Below are 24,898 nucleotides of genomic sequence, written 5' to 3'. Positions count from 1 at the left end.
TATTATATAAAAATGTTGATTATGTGGATTTATTTTACATCCTGATACTTTGTTAAAATTAATGGTAGTTCAGATCAAATATAATAAACTCTGCTAATAATGCCAATTAAATGGTCAAGAACAATCCCATGGAACTTATGAAAAAGAATGCTATCCACACTGAGAGAAAGAACTATGGGAGCAGAAACACAGAAGAAAAACATGATTTACCACTTGGTTATATGGGTATATGATCTGGGGTTGTGGTTTTTAAAAGATTATTACTCTATTACAAATATGAATCATATGGAAATGGATTTTGAGTAATAAGACATGTATAAACCAGTAGAATTGCTTGTAAACTCTAAGATATGGGAGAGAAGAGAGGAGGTAGACAACATGAATCATGTAAACATAGAAAAATATTCTAAAGAGAAAATAATGTGAAAAAGAAAAGAAAAATAGAGTTAATGATAGTTCAAACTAACTGTTTAGTTGAATTTCTAAGATCTTCTACATATAATATCATGTCATCAGCAAACAAATAAGTTTGTTACCTCGTTGCTCATTCTGATTTTTTCTATTTCTTTTTCTTCTCTTATGGCTATTGCTAGCATTTCTAATACTATATTAAATAGTGTTGGTGATAATGGGCATCCTTGTTTCATTCCTTATTGGGAAGACTTCTAGCTTATCCCCATTACAGCTAATACTTGCTAATGCTTTTAGGTACATGCTTCATATCATTTTAAGAAAAAAATCCATTTATATCTATGTTTTCAGTGGGTTTTTTTAAAAAACCTTTACCTTCCATCTTGGAATCAATACTGTGTATCAGTTCCAAGGCAGAAGAGTGTTAGGGGCTAGGCGATGGAGATCAAGTAACTTGCCCTGAGTCAAACAGCTAGAAAGTGTCTGAGGCCAGATTTGAACCCTGGACCTCCTGTCTCTAGGCCTGGCTCTCAATCCACTGAGCCACCCAGTTGCCCGCTTCCAGTAATTTTAATAGAAATGGATGTTGTATTTTGTCAAAGATTTTTTCTGTGTCTATTGATTTTATCTATGACTTTTTATTATGTTTTTATTGATATTATCAATTATGTTGAGAGTTTTCCTTATGTTAAACTATCCCTGCATTCCTGGTATGAATCCTATTTGGTCACACTGTATTATCTTGATGACATATTGTTGTAGTCTCCTAGCTAGTATTTTGTTTAGGATTTTTGCCTCCATATTCATTAATGAGATTGTTCTATAATTTTCTTTCTCTCATTTTGTTCTTCCTAGTTTAGGTATCTGCACTATATTTGTTTCATAAAAGGAGTTTAGTAAAATGCCTTTTTCTGTTATTTCATATAATTTGATTAATATTGGAATTAGTTGATTCTTAAATGTTTGATAAATTTCACTTGTAAATCCATCTTGATGCTTTTTTCTTAGGAAATTCATTTATGGCTTGTTCAATTTCTTTTTCAAAAATAGATTTATTGAGGGCAGCTGGGTGGCTCAGTGGATTGAGAGTCAAGCCCAGAGATAGGAGGTTCTGGGTTCAAATCTGGCCTCAGACACTCCCTAGCTGTGTGACCCTGGGCAAGTCACTTAACCCCTATTGCCTAGCTCTTACCACTCTTCTACCTTAGAACCAATACCCAGGATTGATTCTAAGACAAAAGGTAAGTATTTTTTTAAATAGATTTATTTAGGTATTCCATTTTTTTCCTCTGGCAATTTATTTTTTGTAAGTATTCTATTTCTCTTTCATTGTTAAATTTGTTTTCATATGATTGAGCAAAAAACTCTTAATTACTTTAATTTCATCTTCATTTGGTGGTATATTCACCCTTTTAATCTTTAATGTTAGTGATTTGGTTTTCTCTCTTTTTTATTAGATTAACCAATGGTTTATCCATTTTTTTATTTTTCATAAAACCAACTTCTAAATTTATTTACCCAATAATTTTCTCACATTCAATTTTATTGATCTCACTTTTAATTTTTAGGATTTCTAATCTGGTAGTTACTTGGGGATTTTAAATTTGTTCTTTTTCTAGTTGTTTTCATTGTATTACCAATTCATTGATCTTTTTCTATTTTATGAATATAAGCATTTAGATATATAAATTTTCCTCTAATTACTGCTTTTGCTGTATCCCAAAGGTTTTGATATGTTGTCCCATTATTATTAATCTCTTTAATAAAATTATTTATTGTTTCAATAATTTGTTCTTTAACCCACTCATTCTTTAAGATTAAGATATTCAATCTCCAATTAGTTTTTCCTTTTTGTTTCCATATTCCCTTATTACATAAATTTTGATTATGTAAATTTTGATCTGAGGAGGTTGCATTTAGTGTTGCAGCTTTTCTTCATTTAACTATAATATTTTTATCCCAACTATCACTGTTTTGTTTTCTATGTTGTGTGGAAAGGAAACTAGACTGACAGTTTGTGGGGGAAGGGGCCAACTGGGAGTGGCAGTGGGATCTTGTGACTAGCACTTCCTTCCTTACCCCTATACAAACCTCCCATTATCCCCATTTTTCCAATCCCATTTCTTTTTCCAATAAATATTACAGTTGTGTCTTTCTGTCTGTCACATTTAATTTTTCCTTTAAAAATCTGAATCTCTAACATTTGGTGCATATAGATTTAAAATTGATAATGCTTCTTTACCTATGGTACCTTTTAACATAATTTCCCTGTTTACCTCTTTTGATTATATTTGTTTTAGCTTTAACAGTGAATATGATTGCTACCCTGCTTTCTTTGTATCATCTGAGGCATAGAATATTCTGATCTAGCCCTTTATTTTTACTTAATATGTCTCTCATTTTTAAGTATGTTTGTTCTAAACATATTGTTATTTTTTAGTTGTTGATTCATTCTGCTTTTCATTTTATGGGTGAATTCATATTCTTTTTTCATTTGGGTGATCTTTCTTTTATGATTTCTTAATTTTCTTTCATTCCCCTTTTTTCCCCTAATTTTTTCTCAAACTCTCTCATTTGATTTTGAGATTTTTTTAAAGCTCTTTCTGCAACCCTTACATAGCATGTGAGCCCCCCCCCCCTTACCCTAGACAGGTATGGGAGGAAGAACTCCCATTGGACTGCTGGGTAGAGGGGTGGGTGGTGTGAGGAATGTCCTCAGATATACATGGAAAAGGGGAATGGAGCAGTCCCCTCTATACATGTGCCATAGGTTTGCCAACATTGGCCTAGAGTTGCCACTTAAGCCCCAGTCTGTGATTGATCTTAGGCACTCCAAACATAGCCAATGGGCAATTTTGCCACTGCAACTACTAACAGACAGACCATGTCTCCCTGTGATGGCAATGAGGGGGCCAACACTTACAACTGATGGGGCCCCAGTCCCTCAGCAACCACATTCACCAGTGTGTGCCCTTACTTCACTCCATCTCTCCGAGGGCCTCAGTCCAGAATAGAGCAAGTATCCAGTTCACATTCCTTGAAACTCCAAAGTCCATCACCTGTTAGCAGCAAGTATTGAGGTCCTCTCTTAGGGTCTGCCTCCTGTAGATTCTGTGGTATCTACTCCTTCAATCCCCAGATGCTGGCCAGTGGGTTTCCTGAGCCCAAGTCACTGCTACAACATAACTGCTTCCAGAACACTCTACCTGCCCATACCAGATTCTAGAAGTATCCTTCTGGGCACCAAGGCTCAGAAAACAAGGTGATGTTGCTGGCTGCCTTCGAAGGCTGTCTTGTTGATTCCAGTTTGCTCTGTTCTTGCCCCTCTGTTCTGTGATGGTGGGACTGAGGCCAGGGAAGTCAGAAACCATCCTCCCTAGTTATCTCTGGCCATTCAGCTTCTTCACTCCCAACTTCTACCTGTTTTTGCCACTTTGAGCATTGATTCTGTGGAATTATTTTTAATTGTTGGGGGGGGGGGAGGATTAGGAAGACAAGGAAGCTTCAAACCCTGCTCCACCATCTTCCTACAATACATCTCTGATTAAATCTCTTTTCTAAAAGCTTAATTGGGTTACTTTTTGCTACTGAGTCCTCAAAATTGTGTCCAACTCTTTGTGACCCCATTTGGGGTTTTCTTGACAAAGATATTGGAGTGATTTACCATTTTTTTCTCCAATAGATTAAGGCAAGTAGGTTAAGTGGCTTGCCCACAGTCGCACAAGTAGTATCTGAGACTGGATATGAACTCAGGTCTTCTTGCCTAGAAGCCCAGAACTGAGTTATCCAGCAACCTCCAGGGTTACTTCTTATTGCTGTTAACCTCTATCATCTCCCTTTTCCTTTTGCTTTAAATCTTTTCCAACATCAGGGTCCTTTCCAATGTGACCTGTCTTCTAATTATGTGGTGAAAATATTTGTTTCCTGGGTTTACTGGTTGATTAATCATTGGAAGAAAACAAGATGGAGGCTCAGAAGCTACAATACTAAATACTTCATTCTCTTAGTCAATAGTAAGCCATCTTCTGGAGACTTGACTTGCCTTTGGGAGGGGACATAAGAGAGGGAGCTCAGAGGAGGGCTGGACTCTGACTTTGAAGTAAGTACATGATCCTATGACAGAAAAGTAAGCTTCACAATAGGGGTCTGTCAAGGAGAATTAAAGCAACCAGTTTTGGGGAAGCCAGTCTGATTCTTTATGGTCTAATCATGAAAAAGAAGATTTTTTTTTCTGGGATATGGTTTGAAAATCTCATCAGTAGGTCTGGCTTTCAGAGTACACAGAAGATATAAAGCCTTCTGTGTTGTTTGATAGGATAGGGGTAACAAGACTGTCCCCTCCATTCCTCCCCACTCCCCTATGCTGTCTGCACATAAATTAGACAATCCAATGAGCTAGCAAACCTTTAAGCACTATGTAAATGCCCACTATTATTTTTTTTCCATGATGAAATTGTGGACTAGTCAATGGGCAGGTCTGAAGCCGGCCAGATAAGCCTTTTGTTAATACCTTTCCCTCATTCTGTCAACAAAGCACATTTACTCCTAGCTATCCTCAAGTCATTGTCTTGCTCAAAATCCCAGTAGATGAAATTGAAAGGTGTTTCAGCACATTTTATCAACAGAAAGTAATTTTACTCAGCCCAGGTCTGTCAACAGAGAAGTGTACCAAACCTGATTCATTTTTGCCCACCCTCACCACCATCCCCCCCCCCCAGATATATGCTGTCTCTTTTTATTTGAGGAGGGGGAAAGAATGAAATTCAGCAGTCTTAATTTGTAGGCCCAATGGAGACAGATTTGGTTCATTTAGAGGTTAAAATATGAAAAGCTGCAAATGCCACCAGAGGTCTAGAATAAGAAAAATATACAGGTTTTAATAAAGTCAGCCACTTGTAACTATCTCCCTGTGTCAGGGAAATGTCACCTGAAGAATTACATTTGAGCTCAGAAAATATTGAACAAGAGGCAATGGTGATATCGCAGAGCAGGTTGGGCTGAAGGCAGGCCTAGATAATATTTCATTTTCTAGTTCATGAAAGCATTTTGACATTCTGCAGGTGCACAGATGCCAAATTTGATTAAAATCAGACTGCAAGATTGGAGGGACCTTAGCAATTATTTAACTTAAACCCTTCATTTTAAAGAAGAAGAAAGTGAGTCCCAGAGAGGTCTGAATAACTTGCCTAAAGGCACCCCTGTAGGGATAGAGGTAAGATTAGAATTTAGGTCTCCTAACAGTCTAGAAAATCATTTGGAAGTAGATGAAAAAAGAGCCTAGATCCCCTGCTGGTGAACTCATGATATGTATGGCATAGGGGACTGCTCCATTCCCCCTTTCCACTATACCTGAGGGCATTTCTCTCATTATCCACCCCCTCTGCCCAGTAGACCAATGGGAATGCTTCCTCCCTCCCCTCTCTGGGGTAAGGGAAAGGCTTACATGCAGCATGAGGGTATAGTTTGGGCACTTAGTAACTAAAAGTTTCACCATCACTGATCTAAACTAAATCCCTCTATTGGGCATATATAGTGTAAAGAGGCCAAAGAAAGAAAGGTCTCATGTAACAAAATACTCACAATAGCACTTGATATAATAGCCAAAAAAAAAAACAACACCAAAAAAACTTGGAAACAAAGTGTTTGCCTATAATAAATTATGGGATATAATGGATTATCATTATACCACCAGAAATAAACTTAAGGAATTAAGGGAAATGAGAAGACAAATAAACTGATATAGAAGACAGTCAGTAGAATATAATTATAGGCTAATATAAAAGACTAATATAACAATATAATAATGATGATGATGTACTAATGATGATGAGCTACTACATTAAGTATTGGGGCTGGAGAATTTCAATAATCTCTCCCTCAAGTAATTCATACCTGAGAGGTAAAGGACAGGGATAGGCAATATATTCACAAATAAATATCAACAAACACCTATTATGTGCCATGTATCTTATTAGTTTAGGTATATAAAGAGAAAAGTGAATGGTTACTGTCCTCTAGTCTAAGAAGAGAGATAAAATGAAGATTATAAGAATTTCTGTTCCAGTATAAGAGATAAAATGAAGATATAGATATATATCAAATAATTGGAAGTGGGTTTCCATGGGGAAGGCATTAGCATTTGGAAGTAGGGGAAGGAAGAGTGAGTAGTAGACAGGGATCCCAAGATGGTACTTTCATTGAGTCTGAAAAGAGATTAGGGATTTTAAGAGTTGAAGGAGAGAAAAAATGTTATCATCATAGGGAACAACCAGGACAAAGTCTTGGATACAGGAAATATGATATTACTTTAAGAGTGGTAAGAAAGCCAGTCTGACTAGATCTAGAGCACTTGAAGGAAAATAATGTAATAGGCTAGAAATGGAAGGAAGTGAAGGGCATTGCTACCAAACAGGAATTTATGCTATAGGATGCAGTGGAGATATAATGCTACACTTGGTGTCGGGAAGACCTGAGTTTAAATCTGTTCTCAGATACTTACTGTGTGACTTTGAGCAAATCATTTAATGTCTCTCTATCTCAGTTTCTACATCTATAAAATGGACAATAATAATAGTCTCAACATTCCAGGAATGTTATGATAATCAAATGGAAAAAACTGAATATTTGAATACTTTGAAAGCCTTAAAGTGCTATTGTTATATCATATTAGCTAATTACATCATATTGAATTGTTATTATATAAATAGATTTGATCTAGCTTTAATACAAATGCATTGGAATTTATTGAGTGATTATGGTCAGTCCTTAGCTTGAGACTCCAGGTTCCCAGGGAGACTCATTCAAAACTGGGAAGATACAAAGAATGAGATTCTTTCATTGTATTATAAATTTGGTTGCTAGATGGCACAGTGAATAGAATACAGGGCTTAAGTCAGGAATTTGAGCCCAGACTGTGTGACCCTGGGAGAGTCACTTAACCCTGTTTAATCTCAATTTCCTCAACCGTAAAATGAGTTGGAGAACAATATAGCAAACCATTCCAGTATCTTTATTAAGAAAATCCCAAATAAGGTCACAAAGAGTCAGACTTGACTAGAAAACAACTGAACAACAATACTATTTACCTTAGAAGCTGCCTATATCAAACCTCAAAGTTTCTGTTCTTTATAGTCTATATTCTTCTACGCATAGCATTCTGTGAGCATTTGGCAACAGCATCAACAACCCAAACTTATATAGTGCATAAAATTTACAAAGGGGGTTCCTTATAAGAAACCTGTGAGATATGAGAAAGTGAAAGGAATACTGACTTTAATAATTAGTTGGATTTGCTCAAGTCTCCATTTTTCCAGGGGTTTCTGATACATAATAATTCTTTGGGACCATAAACTAAGCTTGAGAAATGGGGACCTACCAACTGAACCCTGCCCTAACTGCATCAACAGGGCCTGGATTAAGAACAATCCTGGGGACTTTTCCTGATATGATGATCATTATCTCATTAGAAGGGGTTCGAGAGATTTCCAGATAAGATAATTATTATCAGCCTATCTCCTTGATAAGGAGCTCTAAGGAGTTCCAGTCAAGAACTTGCTATTACACCTGCCCCTTGTCAACAAAACACAGAACCACCAAAGCAGTGAGGACAAGTCTTTTATCAGGACAAGGGAGCCAGTGCTCTTATGGCCACCACAAAGAGTCATGTGCATGCACAGAACAATAAGACCACACCAAGCTAAGCTCTGAGACTCTGGGAATAATGTCTCTGAGAAAATGCACCAGGAATGGGAATCTCCACCAAGGGGACTTCCATGGAACTGAAGAACTTAGAACTCCCGTCTCTAGGCCTAGCTCTCAATCCACTGAGATACCCAGCTGCCCCCTATTTTTTTTTACACCCTTACCTTCTGTCTTGGAATCAATACTGTTATTTGGCTCCAAGGCAGAAGAGTGGTAAGGGCTAGGCAATGGGGGTTAAGTGACTTGCCCAGGGTCACATAGCTAGGAAGTGTCTGAGGCCAGATTTGAACCCAGGACCTCCCATCTCTTGGCCTGGCTCTCAATCCACTGAGCTACCTAGCTGCCCCCAGAGTCTTATATACACTTAAAGGAGTATAGGAAAGAAAGGACAACTTATTGGTTTTCATGGAGATAAGGGAATAATTCCAGTCAGGGGTTGGACTACCTGGGAGAGTCCTATATACAATGGGAGAAACTTCCAAGACAAATGGGTACTTAAGATTGGAATATCTCTATAACTCCTGTTCAGGGTGCTTAATGGATGCTTAATGGATGCTTGATGGTTTATTGTTTAGTTTGGAACTAGAGGCAGTCTGGGAGCTCCTTGAAGGCGGGTTCCCATGGGACCAAGGTAAATTTGGGGTTTTATAAAACAAGGTTGTCATTTCCTCCTTCTGGTCATAGCAAGGATCCTGCCATAACAAGGGGGGAAAGGCAGTGTGCTGTGAAGATTGGATTTAGCTATCTCCTGATTGTAACAATGAAGATACTTAGCTCTTTCTTTATTGTGAAGATAAAATTGTAGTCTCCTGATTGTAACAATGAAGGTACTTAGCTCTTCCTTTATAGTGAAGCTAGAATTATAAGCTACAACCTATTTTTAGATTTTAACTACAAAAAGGTGTTAAGTAACTACAAAAGGTGAACTTACCAAAAGAGGTGTTAAGTAACCCAAAAAGATATAATCTAACCAGAGAAGGTGAGAACTAAAAAGTGGGCAATCCTGGAGAAAACCTAACCAAAGAAGGTGAGAACTAAAGAATGGACAGTCTTGGAGAAAAGCATCTGCTGTGATTGGTAGACATGAAAATTTAGGGGAGGTTACACAAGAGAAAAGGGTCTTTTAAATAGAGGAAACAGAAGGATCAGTCACTCAGAGCTGAAGGGAAGACGGTGTTAAGATTAAAATTTAGTTTCTAGTAATAAACATATTCGTCATCCTCGGTTACCGAGAGACTACTACTACTATAATAAACATATTATATTCTTAGAGCTTTACTAAAGATTAAGAAATAAAGAAAATACAAAATAAGAAAGCACGTGCAACCTACATTTTGCCGGCTAGGTAGAGAGCCGCCTGTCCCTAGAAGCAGAAGCCAAGAGAGAGCTCAAGTAAGAGGAGAGCCCCTTTAAATAATAATTTGTAATCTCACACTCAGGGAGATTAGAGAGAATTCTGGGAGCTAGCAAGGTCTTCTGGGGATTGAAGTCTGGAGTTCAAATCTCCATTTTTACATTGGACATATGTTCAGAGATTCGGGTACTGACTGGGAGGAGCGATCGGAAGGCAGACTCCCAGACTTCTTTAAGACTATCTCCATTGGTGAGTGAAAAGCTGACTTAGTGACCTCGCCTTTCTGGAGGTCTGAAGCCTCCAGGAAAGGCCCAACTTCTTGAGACTCTTTTCCCCTGGGCTGGGGCTTAGAAATTCTAACTGGTATCAGAAGAAGCCAGAATTTATCTCTCTCTCTCTCATTCCTTAATATCTTCCTTCTATTGTAAATATTGTAAATAAACTACCATAAATCCCATTTGCTTTAGTAATTCATTTTGGAATTTAGAAATTAAATCCCTGGCAACCACCTATAATAAAATATTTCAGTCTCAAATGCAAAAAAAAAAAATTAACAGTGCCCAGGAGAGTATGACCCTCTGTTATACATGGTAGCTTGCTATGACTTGTTCTATGTAACTGCTTTGATAGTTCTGTGTTTTTTCAGGCTGACACCCTCAAGCAATAATCTTGGTTTTTTTTTCTTTTCTTCATCTTTCAAACAATAAAAGCTGACTAAATTCTATATCCTGGGAGTTCCTCTTCTTAGGAAAGGGGTTCCCCCATACATGCTCATTCATCTGAAAAGAATACATTAAAATACCCTTTGCTTCTTCCTCTGTTTCAAATGTCTTTTTCTCACTCATTTGACTCTGGTCTGGAGGGATCATATACTGGGAAAGATAGTGAGTTGATGGTTATAAGGCAAGTATTTTTAGACTCATTTTATAGAAAAGAAAACTGAAGTCTTGAGGGAATAGAGAATCAGGGAGCCAAGGTCACACAACTAGTAAGAAGCAGAGTAAGGTATAGAACTCAGATCATCCATGTCTTCTCTCCATTAGAATTTGCTGGCTTTATTGATATTGAAAGCCACCAAAAACATTTCTATAATATGAATTCACAGTACTTCTCCATTTAAAAATTTTCCCTTCCCTTCTCTAAACTGCTCAAAAAATATTTTCTTTCCTGGTTACATGATCCTAGGACTCACTATAATTTTGAGAAGGGTTTCATTGAGGAGAGAATGAACTTCTGTGGACAAAGAAACTTCTAGGATAAGAAGGCATGAAAGGGCCTCCATCTCCTGGTAGAGTATGTACCCACCTGGATGAAATCATTCTTCTACCAGAATATTGAAAAAGAAATTCTATGACTAGCCCATTTCTAGGTGCTCAAGTTGAAGAGATGTATCTTAACCAGCATGGTTTATTTTGTATTCAAACACCAGTGTTGATGCATGGCTATGATCCTAGATATTACAGAATGAGCACTCTACAGAGGACAAAGTAAAGTATGTAGTAGTTGTAAGCAAACATATAACAAAGAAGGAACTTAAAAGAAGAATGTGAATAAATGTACAGAATTGTGTAAATGCATCATTAAAAAAGGGAAAAGGTTGGTCACATGGTGGGGGGAGGGGGATATGTGAGGGATAACTAGAGGAAATCCCTAGGGATTCATTGGCATCCTTGCAATGACAGGAGAAAGCAAAGAAAGTCATCAGTGCTTTAACAAACCGATGGGAGGACTTGGACAAGAGTCATGCAGAATGTGAAAGGATGAATGGCTGTCAATTTGCACCTTTGGAAGGAATATCCATCTACATAAGCTCACATATTCATGCAAGTATTTAAGTGACTAGTGTAAGGGATTGATGAGGGCTGGGGATAAGACCTTTCCTTGAACTTCTAGGATTTTTTTCTTCCTAAGAATCTTGATGGGATCTATTAGTTATTCTGACATTTATATTTTTCTCTTTCATTCTACTCTTTGAAAATTGCTTGACTCAACATAGCAATGTTTCATTTCTGCCTTTAATATGCCACTCTTTCCTCAGAGATCAGCGGTACAGACTGTCTCCATGATACACAGGTCAAGACATTACCTCATAGGACCAGAATCTTTGAGCTTAGGTGCTTATATCATGGTAAAACAGGGGTAACCTTGAAATCTTGGGAATTAGCAGCCATAGCCAAAGGAAATAGACCAAATCTCTATTCACCTCTTCCCTATCCTAACAGGTGTCATTATCTCTGATCTCAGCTTTCCATATCCGGCCTGACATTCAGCAAGCACTGAAAATAATCTTCTGTTATATTCATCCATCTTGCTCTGGTTTGGTGATCTTTGACATGCTTTCGGCCAGTTTTTCGGGTCAATGGACCTGTAAGCAGGGACATTGAAATTCTCATGATTTTGTGCCGTCCAAGGAGTCACAAAAGTCTTGGTGGAGTTTTAAACTTTAATAACTTTAGAAATACAAAGGCTACAAGCTTATGAACAAAGAATAGTTGGAAGGTTAATTATTTAAAACCTTGAAATATTGATAAAGTTCTTATTAAAATTCAACATAACCACCATCTTGTGCTATACATTGCTTCAGTTGATTTTTTAATTTGGTAAGAAACTTTCCTCAGTTGCTACTTGGTAACTGAAGAGATTGTATTCGTTATCCTGGTCTTAAAATGATCCAGAGAATGAGGTTTTGATGCGAACAGGACTATTTTGATTTGATCCCACAGGAGAAAGCCTGAAGAAGAAAAAAGTGACCAAGTCAAGCAAGAGAACCTCCTCTACCAACCCATGGATCTGAGAAAAAGTGTCATCCAGAAATTCCTGCACATGTAACACATACTAGCAGGGTATTCCATCTTGTTAAAAACTAAAACTAAAAATGGATTATTCAAAAGTCACAAAATTATCTTAATGTAAAACAAATTTAATGAACTGAACCTACTAAAACTTAAAGATGACCAAAGCCTTTTGGGCCATCCTGTATATTTAAATGTAGTTCTCATTCTGTCACTGATATGGCAGAGATATTGAACCCTAGGTGGTATTTATATTATTTTTCTGTTCCCCAATTTATTAATCCCTGAGTTAAATGCCCAGGCAAGAAGGTCTGTAGTAGAGACAAAGACCAGACATCCAGAAGAAAAATGGAGCAATCAGACGGACAGACTAATTACAATAACAGCCAAAGCTAGTGATGTCTACTATTACTATGTCTCATCAAAAAAAAACAGCTAATAAGAAGAAACCTGTGTGCTAGTTCCAATTCTTTTGGCTAATTCGTTTCACCTTTTTTTTTTTTAGGATTTTGGTTTAATCTCTGGGTTAAATGATCACTAAGATCCTTTCCATTTCTAGCATTCTATGATTCCATCCTTTTACAAAGTCTTCTAGCCAAGAGGTCTCCATGATCTTCCCACTCTTTGGGAAAGACCTCCAGCAAGATCACAAGAGATCAAGTCAAAAGACCTGGATTCAAATTCCAGCCCCACTATGTACTGTCCTGGGATATCATTTTAACTTGATGAACATTAGATGGTAAAATGAGATAACAACTACATTGCCTACCAGCAAAAGAGATTTTGTAAGGAAAGTATTTTATGTACCTTAAAATGCTGTAGAAATGTGAGCTACTAAGTACTACCACGTAACCAAATTGAGACTCTGTAAGATGGAATATACTTAACTTACCCCCTTCCTCCACCAAAAAAGCAGGATAGTTGAAAGGTGTGATAGGAGGAAGAGAAAGAGGTATAGCATTTATTCCAAGAAAACATATCCTTGTGGGGAAGTACAGGAACCACAGTGGGGCACCTATTGAGGAGCATTTGGGATGAAGATTAATAGAGGAAGAAACAAATCACTGTCATCAGACTAAGCTACAGACCACCTGGACAGAAAGAGAGAATAGATAAGGAATTCAAGAGATTAATCAAAAGGCTAGCACAAAGGCATCATATATTGCAATGGGGACTTCAGCTGTCCAGACTTCTGCTGAAGTTCTTTTCTCCCTTCCAAAAAGCAAAGTAACTAATAATTTCTTGATTTGCCTTAATAACAATTTCATTCAGATAAAAATAATAATTTCATCCTTTAAAAAGTGGAGGAAACAATAAGAGAAAATTCTAAACCAAATGGGATTCTCCCAAACAAGAAGGAAGTCATTGATAAAGTAGAAATGATGGGGAACATGGACAAAAGTAACTACTCTCCCTTCTGGAGAAGGAGAGTAAAGTCAGACATTATTTAACATGAACTCAGGATTTTTTGAAAGCAGCTTTTAAAGGGTTCAAAAGAAGGACAAGTGGGATCCCAAAAACTAAACTTCTACAGAGGAAATCAGTCCAAAAGGAGTTGGAATTCCTCAAGAGAAATTCTAATGACACAAGAGGAAATATCTCCCATTAAGAGGAAAAAAATGGAAGCTATCTTAAATTATCAATGTGGACTGATGGAGAAATAATCAACCAATTCAGATATTCAAAAGATACAGACAAAAAATGGAAACAAGGACAAGTAACAGAAAATGGATATAAGAACATGATATAAATTTCCAAATGAACTGTTGGCCAGGGTAACTAAGTACAATAAAATGAGGTGCTTTTTTAAAAAGCTATATTGAGTAGGATGAGCAGAAGTTTCAGAAAAGGGATAGGACTACTACATGATGTGGATGTATAATGATAATGTGATTAAACTAATATCTACAATTTCCCCCTCAACATGGGTTAAATCTGCCTCTCTCCCTTTCCTTCCTGTGACAAAGATTAGTTTTACAAGTATTCATTTTCCAGGGACATTATTAGACTCTGTTTTCCTAATAAAACATCCTAGTCACCTAAGGGCAGAAGAATCTCACTCATGTGCAGTCAGGCCCCTCTGAATTAGTAGATTTCTGAAGATCACACAAATCTCCATGTCTTTCACCGTATCCTTCCCTGATGAACAGATGGATTTCCATATGAGGGGATGCATTCGGAGATGTGAAGTATGACTGTATCCTTGGTGCAGATGCTTGCTGTGTTAGGAAAAAGTAAACCTTTTATTAACTGTTCAATGACTTACCAGTGCCTCATTCCATTCCACTATATAACCTAAACTAAAAGACTGAGAGCTTGAGAACCACCTCCAACAATAACTGACCAAAGAGAAGGCAAAGATTCTCAATTGTAATTATACTTCCTACCTTTACACTGGAAACGACAGATCAAAAATAGCTAAGAGGGAGCTGATGCATGAAAGAAGAGAATAAGAGAGTACCTCATTGATGATTTCAAATCAACTTGGCTTATTCTCAAGAACAGAAAGAAAATAGATACTAACAAAGATATGATAACTAAGCCATGATCAGTAATATTTTAAAGAGCATGGAAAATAGAATAGGAAAGATACCACAAAGCTGGAGAATTGCTGCAATTTTCTTAAGTGAAGAGAGGACTATAAACTATAATCCAGTGAGCTTGACTTTGGTTCCTAGGAAAATTCTAGACAAATCATTAAAGGGACGGTTAATGAACATCTGGGTGGCTGAAGTGGCATATTGGATAGAGTGGTATTGGACGTGGAGTCAGGAAGAGTCATCTTCCTGAGTTCAAATCTGACCTCAGATACAAGATGTGAACCCTGCTTGACTCAGTTTCCTTATCTGTTAAATAAGCAGCAGAAAGAAATGGTAAACCACTCCAGTATCTTGGTCAAGAAAATCCCAAATGGAGTCTGAAAGAGTAGGTGTATCCTGTTGTATACTGAAAAGTCTGAAAAACAAATAATGAAGATTTATAAAAATAAGTGGTAGTAATAATAATAGGATTTGCTTACCACTTAAAGGATTACAAAGCACTTTACAGATGTCATCCTATTTTTACCTTTATAGCCCCTCTGTGAGGTAGGTGCTGTTATTTATTACCTACATTTTACAGATGAGGAAACCGAGTCAAAGAACTGCATTAAATAACTCATCCAAAATTACACTACAAGTAAGTATTTGAGGCAGGAGTAGAAATCAGCTCTTTCTGTTTCCAAGTCCAGCACACTAATCACGCTAATCACCCAGGTGCTTTTCAGTAATACAATGAGCCAACATGGCTTCCCTAGAAAAATTCAAGTCATATTATTTTATTGTTTCTTTTTTTTGTTAGGGTTACTAGGCTAGACACTCATGAAAATGCTATCAGGGGCAATTCACTTAGATTTTAGTAAAATAATTGATAAAGTATCCAATGAAAAAGTTGGAAAGATGGAAACCAGACATTAATTAGATGAAATTGGAATGGATTCAGAGTAGTTTTTAATGGCTCAAAGTCAACTCAACTGGTATGCCCCAAGAGTCTGTACTTGGCCCAGGGCCACTGAACATTGTTATGAATGACTTGGATAAGACAGATGATATGATCATCAAATTTATAGATGACACAAAACTGAGAGAGATTGTCAAGTCATTGAATGATAGGATCCAAAAGGATTCTGATGGCCTAGAGCATTGGTCCAATTCTAATAAGATGAAATTCAACTGGGATAAATGTAAAATCATATACTTTGGTTCAAAAAAAATTATTTTACATTTCTTACAGTCCCATAAGCCCAAGGTCCAAATGGGAGAGGCCTGATTTCACATCATTTTATCAACTTGAACTGAATTGAGAAGTTTAACTTACAGTAATAAATATGTGATGGCCCCTCTACTGTGCCCCGATTAGACTATATGTGGAATATTATGTTCAATTGTAAGTTCCATGATTTAGGAAGGACATTGGTAATCTGGAAAGTGGCCAAAGGAAGCCAATACATATGATGGAGGATCATAGGTCCATGTGATATGAGGATTGTTATAGCCAGGAGTAGAAAAGACTGGTGGTCCTAGGGTTAGACCTAGGGTTAGAGTGCTAGGCCAGGAACAAAAAGGATTCATTTTTGTGAGTTCAAATCTGGCCTCGGACATTTACTAGTCTTGTGACCCTTGACAAGTCACTTTAATTTGTCTGTTTCCTCATCTGTTATATGAGCTGGAGAAGGACATAGCAAACCACTCCAGTATCTTTGCTAAGAAAACCCCAAATGGGATTATAAAGAGTTGGACATGACTGAAAAATGACAGAATTAGAGGGAGAAACATAATAATTGCCTTCAAGTACTTGAAGATTTGTCATATGCAAGAAACTTGCTTGCTCTGTCTGGCCCCACTAGACAAAACCAAATGCAATTTGTAGAAGTTGAAGAAATTTTAATGCCAGGAAAAATTCCACACTATGAGTTTCAAAATTGAGTGTAGAAGACCATTTGTCCAGTTTGTCTTGAACAAGACCATGCAAAGGTCACTGTCAGTGCTAAAATTCTATATTACTATATATCTATATAATATATATAATATATACTATATAATACTATATATCGGCATCAGGATGCAAAGAAAAGCAAATTAAACTCAAGTCTCAGTGGACAAGTACACAAGTATTTTTGTGACCTTGGGAATGTTAATTGGCATTATTGATCCTTTTTGAGTCTCAGTTTGTTCATCTATTGCATGAAGAGGTTGGATAAGATGATTGGATAGGTCCCTTCTAATTCTAAATCTATGATCCTGTGATCTGATAAATCTCCCTGAGTTTGTATCCTTTTTTATAAAAAGGAGATGATATCTATCTAACAGAGTAGATAGATGGCCCAATGGATAGAATGCTGCAATCAGAAAGACTCATTTTCTTGAGTTCAGATCTGAGTCTGATACTTACTGATTGTGTGACCCTGGGCAATCCCCTTAACCCTGTTTGCCTGTTTCCTCATCTATAAAAATGAGCTGGAAGAGGAAATGGCAAACCACCCCAGTACCTATACCAAGAAAACCATAAATGGGGTCATGAAGAGTCACACAAGATTGAAAATGACTAAACAACAAGACCCGTAACATCAGATTGTTTTTATTTTATTTCAATGAACAAACCTTTATTTTCTTTCCTTCCCACTGCCTTTTCAATTGAAAATAAGAAAAAGAAAATCCTCATAGCAAATACAGTTCATTAAACAAAACAAGTTCTCCCATTGGCCATATCCAAAAATGCATTTTTCATTCCGCTTCTTGACTCTTTTGCCTTTCTGTAAAGAAGTAGATAGCATTCTTGTCAAACTGTTACCCAGCTCTGACACTATCTGTGTGACCTTGGGCAAGTCACTTAACTGGCACTCAATTCACTAATCCATAAAATGAAGGAGTTGCACTGGCTTCTGAAGTTTCTTTCAAATGTAGATCTATGACTCTATGATCTATAAACAGCAAAATGCCATAGAAATATGAGTTATTATTAATACTTGAGCAACACTGATTCTTTGATTCAAGAGATCTGAGAACTGGCCCACCTAACAGTACCCTTGGCCAGCAAAAGCCAAGAAACATCCTATTTTGGAGCCAACCCAGGATCTAATTAAACAACCAAATCCTAGCAGAGAAAAAGAGAAGAGAGTCTCCATGCAGTTTGCCATCCTAGCCTTTGCTGATTCCTCCCATCCTCTGCCAAAGAGGCTCTGTCAACACCTTTCACTTAGAGAGAAAGCCAAGACAAAGCAAGCAGGGCAAAGCAGATCAAATGAATCTTGGGATCATTTCCCTTTTTCTCTTTCTGCAGTCATTGCAACATCAGACAGTTTCTTTTTGTGGGATTTCTTATGATGACAAAGTACAGCTCACACACGCACCAACCAGCTCTGCCAAGGAGAAGGAGTGTTTGGTAACCCCTCCTTGAAGAAACTTTGTGCTCAAAATGGGATATGGTTGCTGAAAGATTTTCTGGCCACTGGTCTATGTGTATACACAAACACACACACACACACACACACACACACACACACACACACACACACACACCATCTTTCAGATGCAAAACAGCTAGATGTTCCCCCCTCCAAAAAAAAAAAAATCACACACACACACCCAAACCACACAAAATTGTTATTTCCTAATGGGTTATTTTAACAACTAGATTCTGGATTTAAAGTTCTAAAGATTCACAATCTGTAAAATTCATTTCCGTATTTTCTAATTGGTTTCCTGCCTCAATGTTCTTCCCACTTCAATCCATCCTTTTTACAGCACTGTCAAAGTAATATTCCTGAATCACAGATCTTTTCATCATGTCACTCCCCTGCTCAAGAAATTCCCGCGTCTCCCTATTGCCTCTAGAACCAAATACAAACTCCCTTGTTTGACATTTAGAGTCCTTCACTATCTGGCTCCAGCCTGCCTTAACAACCTTACTGTATATTCCACCCCTTTATACATTCTACAGTCCAGCAAAGCTGACATGGCTCTCTGTACTTTTTCTCTGTGTCTTTGTACTGCCAGTTCCTTACCTGATCTGTTTGCATTTCTCACCTCTGACTCTTGAAATCCCCAGCTTCCTTCACACTCAACTCAAAGTTACTCCATTAATTTTTTCCCTTTATTCCCCCCCCTACCCAACTGCTAGTGTCTTTCTCTGTCTCCTCCCCCCCCCTTTCAGAAATGATCCCCTGATGACTTTCATGTATTCTGCAGAAACATATATGTAGACATGTTTTTTCCTGACAGAAGGCAGACTCCTTCAGGGCAGAGACTTTTTTCTTTTAGGTCTTGTATCCCCAGTGTATCACTCTCATCAATTCCTATTGGTTGGTTGAATAAGAGTGTGAATGTGGGCTTTGAAAGTCACTAGTGAAAGCCCACCAAATGTTAAACCAAACAGGCTTAGAATTATTTGAGACCTGGATTGGAATCCTGCCACACATGTACTAATTCTCTGGCCACGGAGAGGCCACCTAACATATCCATGCCTCAGTTTCCTCAACTGTACAGTAGGATAATTACAATTACCACTTAGAGGCTCAAAAGAAATCAGTTTCCCAAACATATGCATAGTTGTAACTGTTAGCTGTTTTCTTTATTCCCCTGGGAAGTTCTGGTACCCTTCAGAGACTTCCAGCAGTTTCTCAAGGACTATTTCTAGGACCAAACAGAAAGAATGTCAGCCCCAAATATCAAAGGGCAAGCCTAATTCAGGGTGGTGAAGGGGATGAATTTCACCAAAAGGGCTTAGCTAAGTAGGATCCTCTTAAGCCATTAGAGTTCCTAAGGAATTCTCAGTACAGAAGGAATCTGACAATGGACTGAAGGTGGGGCTGATTTGTGCCTCTGGGAACTGTGGGACCACTCTACTCCCACCCTCAACAATTAGCCAAAGGGAGAAAGCCATTAAGAAACTTCTAATGTTTAAAAGTGTTTTTCTTGAGCCAGGCCTCCAAAGCCCAGAACTTTAGAAATAGCTCTCATTCCTTAGCTCCTGCTGGAGATTCTTAATCCAATGTCCTTGACCCCCAAAGGTTACATGGATAGATTTCAGGGTCTCTGTGAATTTGGAGAGGGAAAAAAAATCTTTATTTTCATTATGCTCTAACTGAAATGTAGCATTTTTTCAATTATTTCAAGTAACAAGAATGGCTACATTTATATGATACAACCTATTTTAAACATTATTTCATTTGGTCCTCATAACCATCCTTGAATAAGGGATATTATTATCCTCATCTTTCATGTGAAGAAACTGAGGCAAAGAAACCTTAAATGGTTTGCTCAGTCCTGGGACACAGGTCCAGCATCCTATCTCCTTTTCTGTGTAGCTTCCTGAAGAAAAGCATAATTCTGAGAAGAAGTCCATCCGCTTCACCAGATTGCCAAATGACTTTGAGACACAAAAAGGCTAAGTAGATATTCCCTTCTCCTACCTTACCTAAGATGTCAGAAGACAGAGAACTAGTATTGGGGGCTGAGCACAGTCAAGTTGTTCCTCTTCCCCCTTCTAAATCCTACCTATCAGGCCAGAGATCTAACACTGGAGGACAATTGAAAGACCATCTCTTCTGACCTCCTCCTCCTTTGAAAGTTGAGGAAACCGTTATGGGGGCTCAAATGTGTACCCCTGGGGTTCGGGAAGGATACCTTTTGCAAGAATGCAAGACTCCAAAACTTAGCTTAAAAACAAAAAGAGAAATTTATTAGTTTAGGGAGTAATTTTGAGAATGGCCAGGAGGATAGCAAGGTAGAAAAGCAAGATGGGGAGCAGTTCCTTGGGAGGACAGCATGGATGGAAAGGCTGTCCCCCAGATGACATCAGTTCTGGGGTTTATATACTTTTTACAACAGATGCTATATCATGGTGTGGAAGTGACCTATAGGGTGTTAATCCCTCAGGCATTTGGTGGGGTGGGGTGGTCATCTGGCTGGGGTCTGCCTGGAGGCCTAAAGATTCATCTCTTTGTCCATCTTAAATTTAGAGGACAAAAGAGGGTAAACATCTCAGGACCCTATGGGGGTCATTGGGTGTTTCTAGGTTTAGTCACAAGGATGCAAGGGAGCAAGGAGTTTCCCTAATAATAGTTAGCCTGGGTTTCTGGGGGTACAGTGCCCATGTCAGAAACCAACAGGAAAGTGAAGTCATTTGGGGTTTGGTTGTTGTTTTTTTAAGGGTTTTTATTGTCATGCAAAGCATACTTCCATGTCAGTCATTGTTGTAAGAGCACATTTGTATATGACCCAAACCCCCAAATAAAACCAAAGACACGCTGATGTGAAAGACGACTCCCACAGTCCTTTCTCTGGATGTGGATACATTCCCCCATCCTAAGTCTTTCAGGATTGTCCCAAATCATTGCGATATGGGGGTAAGGGCTACCCCTGGACACCCCCAAAGCCCAGATTATGTCCCAGGTCAGAGAATACATAAAAGATTCATTTTTCCTCGCATTCCTCCAGTGCTAGGGAAGGTGACTTTTTGCTAAGAAGAAGATCCCCTCTGGCTTCTCCTCTCATTTTTGGTGAGCACAGATAGGCACCTCCCAGCTTTCTCCTGATAAATGTCTACTTTATGTCCCAAATATCTGATTAGCCTCTAAGCTGGACAGTTCACCCCCTTTTGATTTTGAAGCATAGGGCATAACCACATGACCCATCTGGGGTTCTAGAGACCCAGCAATGTCATTTGATCCTCAGTGGACTCCTGTGAGTTGGGTTCCCATATTACATATAAGGATACTGAGGATGAGAGAGGTTACATGATTTAGCCAGAGTTATAGAGCCAACAAGTGTCTGAGAGAGGATGTAAATGTATACCTTCCTGACTCAAAGTCAGTATCCTACTCACTCTACCACTTAATCATACCAAATAAATTACTAGCTGTGCCACCCCTGGCAAGCCACTTAACCCTGTTTACCTCAGTTTCCTCATGTGGAAAATGACCAGAAGAAAATGGCAAATGCTGTGTGGCCCTAAACAAATCACTTAACCCTATTTGTCTCAGTTTCCTCACCTGAAAAATGAGCTGGAGAAAGAAATGACAAATCATTCTAGAATCTTTGCCAAGAAAACTCCAAATGGGGTCATGAAGAGTCCATCACAACTGAACAACAACAAAAAAATTATCAACTGCAAGAACAGTATCTTCTTTCACATTTCCCTTGCAATGCTGAGCATCAGAGATAACTCTTATTGAATTAACCATGTCCAGGCACTTCCCAGGCAACATCTAAGCTGGCAATCAGAGAACCAAGAGGACCTCAGTCCAAGGGAGGGGCATCTTTGACAGCACTTCAATAATCACAAGAATCAGCTTGAAGCAACCAAAGGTCTTCAATTAAACTATTGTCCTAAGGTCAAAGTCCACAAGCTGGATGGAGAAAAAAGAAATGATAATGCTAAGGCAGACATAGTCTCCCCCTTTTTACTGTAAATCCTACATTCCTAGAAAGACAGATTCCTGGAATGCTAGGAGCTGAGCTGGAAGGGCCTTTAAAGCTCACATAAGCCAATCTCCTTTGGTGGAAGAAAAAAACAAAGCTCAGGCAAGAGAGATACCTTTCCCAAGATTATGTAAATAATAAATGGCAGATTGAGGTCTAAAACCATGTTCTCTAACTACAAATTATTACTCCTATAATGTCTCCCTTGCTCTGATCCCTTAGCATCACTGTAACCAAGATCCCCCTTACTAATACTGATCTCTGGGACATGAGCTGATTAATCTGCTGCCAGATATATTCTTGCAGGTCTTCATAAGAAATACTTAACCTTGGTCAGGGAACTGATTGTAGTTGTCAGAAGCAATGGGCCAGAAAACAAAGATATATTCTTTAACATTCTCTATAAAGCCATATCCTTTTCTCTTCCAAAGTCACAACCTTCAAACTCAAACAAAGATCATAAGAATAACACTTACGTGAGCTCAATGGATTGAGAGCCAGGATAGAGATGGGAGGACTAAGAGAGGATCCCAAACCAAGTCTTCTAGACTCCAAGACCACTGAATTCATGCTGCCTAGATCCTCTAAAGCCAAACCCTGTGCTAAGTTCTACTGGAATGTAAAAGTCATCTGGCCTGGGGCAGTTAGGTGGCTCTGTGTATGTAGATGGAGAGCCAGTCCCCTGAAAATGGGAGGTCCTTGGTTCAAATCTGACCTCATAAACATCCTGGATGTGTGACCCTTAGCACACAAGTCCAATTGTCAAGCTCTTACTGCTCTCTTCTGCCTTGTAATACTGATTCTAAGATAGAAGGTAAGGGTTTAAAAAAAGAAGAAAATGCCACTTATACTCCCAAATCTTTTCATTTCCTCCCTAAGAAGTTGAACTTGAACATGGGAGACCTGAATTTGAACCCTAGTTCCAACACTGATGACCCTGGGCAAGCTCTATAAACTCTTTGAGACTCAGTTTCCCAACTCTAAAATGGGAATAATAATTCCTACATTGTGTACTTTGAAGTTTAATATAAGGAAAGCCTTTTATAAAATGTTGAGGCATTATGTGAATGTTTTATTATTATAGGAGATGGGCTGAATCTGTCATTTCATCAGCATACAAAACTCCCCAAAGAGGATGCCCGCTTTTACCAGAACAAATCAGCAATTTTTCTTCAATTGTTGAGTGGCCTAGAGCAAAGGCCAAACATGACCTATAACATTCCCAAATTCAGCTTGAACTAAATTTAAATGCAATTGTAAAGCATTTAATCAAACAAAAATATAATAAAACAAATATTAATAAATGGTTTTTTAAGTCATCCACAGGGATCCTTATATACAGTTTAGTGGCCCTATTTCTACTTGAGTTTGACACCATTGGCCTGAAAGGTAAAGTAATTTGCCTGATATCATAGATCTATGACCCAGGTCTTCTTGACTACAAAATGAGCTTTTTGTCCATTACACCTGTCATTATTAAAATTCTCTGAAGACTGTGTATTAATTTATAATTATTTATTAGTAAAAATTGGAGTAAGAGAGAGTCACATAATAACTGACCTTGCCTAACTAAACTGAGTTTGCCATTGGGGGCTCAAAATTAGCTATGCCAGAAAGAGTCTCCAGCCCAAGAGAGCAAGCCAAGAGCCAACAAGCCAAAAAAGACCTTCTCACTATAAAACCACTGACATTACTCTTTCTGGTTTCTCTAGTTGGACAAACCTGACCTCAGTCTGGGTCAGAGGCCAATCTTCTGAATACCAGGAGTCCCAGAGACAAACCTCTTCCTAAACAGGGAGCTATGAGGCTCTGGCATCTTCCCATAGTTGGCAGATGTGCCCAGTCAAAGGATGGAGCTAATACAGACCAACATGTGTTTTCAAATGGAATAAGGGGTACCATTTAGATTAAATTCATACACCCCATATACCTCCTATTCCTCCTATCTGTTTATAACATTTGTTTTCATGTGATTCATCAAAAACCTGATTCTCTCATTTCTTCTGAGTTATCTCTGTTTCTTAATCACATCTCAGACACATAACATACCCTAAGAAAGAGTCACGCGTGACCACCAAGAGTAGATTGACTAATGGCCACTTCCTCATTTAACAGACGAAGAAACTGAGACTAACAAGAGTGAAGTGACCTTGGGCAAGGTCAAACAACAAGTGTAAACATGGAGACTTGAATCCAGGACTTCAATCCCCAGAAGTCCTTGCTCCACTTCCCCAGAATGCTTTGTAATCTCACTGAATTCTCACCTGGGCAGAGATCTAGATGGGGTATTTAACCTGATTGGAAAGGCTTTTGGGGCTCTTTTCTTTCCTATTTCCGCTTGCAAGCAGATGCGACTCTTTTCATAATGTAAGTGAGGTTGTCTAGGCCAGAGGCCTAGACATGTGTTTTCTTATTCTGTATTTTCTTTAATCTTTAACCTTTAATAAATCTCTAAAAATATAATACTCCTTGCACAGAGAAACTAATTTCTACCTGCCTAAGTTTCCCCAAATTTTAATCTTTACACAAGCCAATCTAACAGTCAGGATTAGTATTCTTCTCTAGGTTATATTCTTCTACGACCTACCTTTTACACTGGTTTTCATTGCTTCCCTAGCTCACCAAGTCATAACCATTTATGCATTTACTTGGAGCCAGACACTATCCTAAATACTAAGAAT

The sequence above is a fragment of the Monodelphis domestica genome, chromosome 7, assembly GCF_027887165.1.
Source record: "Monodelphis domestica isolate mMonDom1 chromosome 7, mMonDom1.pri, whole genome shotgun sequence".
In the NCBI taxonomy this organism is placed as follows: domain Eukaryota; kingdom Metazoa; phylum Chordata; class Mammalia; order Didelphimorphia; family Didelphidae; genus Monodelphis; species Monodelphis domestica.
Note: the sequence above shows the minus strand (reverse complement) of the source record.